The 3,219-nt window shown below is 38.7% G+C and overlaps 1 long non-coding RNA gene across 1 annotated transcript; it reads right to left on the bottom strand.

Moving 5' to 3' along the window:
* On the bottom strand, nucleotides 1–1,887 carry LOC137056478 (uncharacterized). Its single transcript, XR_010900357.1, has 4 exons — nucleotides 1,553–1,887; nucleotides 982–1,074; nucleotides 230–372; nucleotides 1–48 (listed from the first exon to the last, which is right to left on the bottom strand). It is a non-coding gene; the product is annotated as an uncharacterized lncRNA (long non-coding RNA).
* Nucleotides 1,888–3,219: the final 1,332 nt, after the last annotated feature.

Below are 3,219 nucleotides of genomic sequence, written 5' to 3'. Positions count from 1 at the left end.
CTTATTTTCTTAGCTTGCTTCGATATAAGGTCTGGTCTTTCTTCTCTTCTGTAAAACAAGAAAGTCTCACTTACTCTGTGCAAATACTATTGTTTTTAAAACATATAAATTAAGACAGTTACAATAAAGTTAATTTATCATAAGATTAAGGTGAGTATTCGATTAGTATATATATTAAAACTGTATATACTTTAGTATATATACTGATACTGATAATATTCAACTTTACCTGTGAAGGGCTGATTACGGCAAGATTCGCTGAGACTCACTAGAAGCTCTTGTGAGGGTTGACTCTTAAAAGAGCTGTTGAGTTTGATATTGTAGAGATCTTTTAAACAAAAATAAATAAATAAAAGTAATCTGCAAGTAATCCTGCAAGACAGAAAGAAAGAGGAAATTGTATTACATTGCATGCAAGTTGTGAGTTCATACATAACTGTTTCTTGCTGTAAAAAAACGTTGCATAATTAAATGTTAAATACATTTATTTAGTAAGTTCACAGATATGTGTGCATTCCCATTATTAAAAGTATATAATAGCAAGCTATATCATATGAATTTGTTTGAAAATGTAGATAACTCACTTGATTTTGTGATCACATAAATTATTTACATGCAAACGGGACGTTATAAACATTGCAACTGATCTGATTAAGAAAAAATAATCGAATATCTGATGTCATGTGACCGAAGTGGCTTTTTGAGGCTTTTGCATCTGAACTCTTCATATACAAATACAGCTCTGGAAAAAAAAATTAAGAGACCACTTAACATTTAGAAATCCATGTTAAGTGGTCTCTTAATTTTTTTCAGAGCTATATGTACGAGAATCATATGAATTCGACAACTTGTTAAATCTTGTGAATTATTAAGACTTTGGGAATATGTTCTTACTGATTGAGCTATAGGATTTGTAAGAATAAGTAACAACAAATGCTAAATAAAATGTTTGATAAAGGGTTCAAACCAACTCATACATACCATTACAAATATTTGCTGTTGCAGCTTTCGGTTTTCTCCGTTACTTCTCCACAAACAAGAATGGGTTGACTGAGTCCGAGAGGCCCTTTTGGTCTTTTCAGGTAAAAAAAAAAAGAAAGAGAGAAAAAAGTCATAATATATAATATATAGCTTAATAAAGTATACTATTTAAATAACAATATTTGGATTTTACATTAAAATGCATTTAAAGCATGGTAATTGTTGTGGCTACTGTTTATTTACAACAAATATCACATTAAAACTACCAATACTGTGGTAAACGCGTGGCAAGTGTTGTTTTTTTTTTTATTGTGCTTCTACTACAAATGCCACGTTGGAACTACACTAGTAATTATTATTAAATATTAACAACTGTTTAAAGGTCTATAGCACGTCACGTGACAGTGTTAAATCACCCTATTAGCAAGGTGTGTTTATTTAGAAAGCAAAGAAATGCAAAGCCTCAGTGGAGATGATGACAGATACAATGCAGTGACTGAACATGATCGATAACGACAAGCAGAAAATACTTTATATCAAATATTAGGACATAATATGTATGACTACTCACCAACATGTGGCACACGTGATCTGATGCCAAACATCGCGATGTGTTCTGAATGAGACTTCTTCAGCGCGATTTCATACCGATAGAATTGCCGTCTAATGTTGACGCCAAAGGTTTCCCACTGAAAGCAATTGGGTTCCCAGTTCGTCCATCGCGTGACGCCGAGGGGTCTACCTGTGGCGTCTTCAGTGTGACGCACGGGCGCGGGCCGCGCGCCGCGCGCCGCGGATAGAGACGGTGATTGCTTTTGGGTCTTTTCTTCGCACAATTCAATCGTTTGGCCTCGGAATAGTTGGACTTTTTCAATAAAGTGTGCCTGTTGTCTGTTACAGCCTGTGTTTTATATCATATAATACGCAAATGGGTAGGTTTAGGGCGGGGTGGGGTTTGACTACTGTTTCAAACATGTATCATAGCGTAAATAAATGTAAATACAATTGTGCTGGCTGATTAAACTGAGAATCACACTCCAACATGTCATAATGGAAAAATTATAACCCAATAAATTTCATCATGACGATAACATGCACATGCCCAACACGTCTGTTTATGACGTCCTAGGTTTCTCATTGAAATCAGTGGATTACCCAGTACGTCGAAAAATGGCGATTTAGGGGTACCCTGTGCGTCAACAGCTGACGTCAGGGTCCCTTGACCGTTCGGCAACATTTGACGAGTAGGGGTGAGACTGTGTTGATCGTTCTTGTTTGATTTTTTACAGCTAACTGTGACAATCACATGATTCTTAAGAAATCATTCAAATTATTCCAACTGTCCCTTCCACCAACACTACAGATTGCTCTCTGATCTAGTAATGATCCAATCCACCTTGCATTCACATACATGGACAGATTTGGACACACACACACACACACACACACACACACACACACACACACACACACACACACGTTTGCTTTTGTGACATATGGGGCAGGCATAATGGATTTTATACTGTACAAACCGTATTTTCTATCCCCCTTACTTCCCCTACGCTGGGGTACAGCCCATGTTGCCCAATAGGATAATGCGGCCCTGCCCCTACGTCTAAACCTACCCATCGGAGGAAACGTTGAGCATTTTTACCTTCTAAGAAAAAACTCATCATGTATGATTTATAAGCATTTTGAAAAGTGGGGACATGGCAAATGTCCTCATATTTCACCCTCTCCTTGTAATACCTGTCATACCCATGCCATTACACACATTTGTGTCCTCATATGTCACAAAAACATGCCGCCACCCCCCACACACACACACACACACAGAAACGTACTCGGTTACTTTCGTAACCTCGGTTCCCTGAGAGAGAGGAACGAGTATTACGTATGGGAAAAACTCCTTTTCTCGAGAATGTGAAGCAAAACTTTTAATAAAGGTATCTATGTAAAGCGCAGTGAGCTGCACGGCCATAGCCCAGCGCGAGGAGCGCTCTGATTGGCCGGGCTGCGGCAACTGCAGGAACCTATGGTGAGGCGGCTGAGAGGAACGAACCAATGGGGGGCGTTCCAGAAGCCCGCCGAAAAAGGTGCTTATATTTGCATACAGGAGGCTATATAAGACCCTAATTCGCCATAGGTGTCAGGTTTTAAGATCGACTGAAGCGATACCTGAGAAGCAAAAACACGGCACGGAACGTAATACTCGTTCCTCTCTCTCAGGGAACCGAG

This window comes from Pseudorasbora parva, chromosome 21 (genome assembly GCF_024679245.1).
Source record: "Pseudorasbora parva isolate DD20220531a chromosome 21, ASM2467924v1, whole genome shotgun sequence".
Lineage (NCBI taxonomy): Eukaryota > Metazoa > Chordata > Actinopteri > Cypriniformes > Gobionidae > Pseudorasbora > Pseudorasbora parva.
The sequence above is the reverse complement of the archived record's forward strand: the minus strand, read 5'-3'. Positions and strand labels throughout refer to the sequence as shown.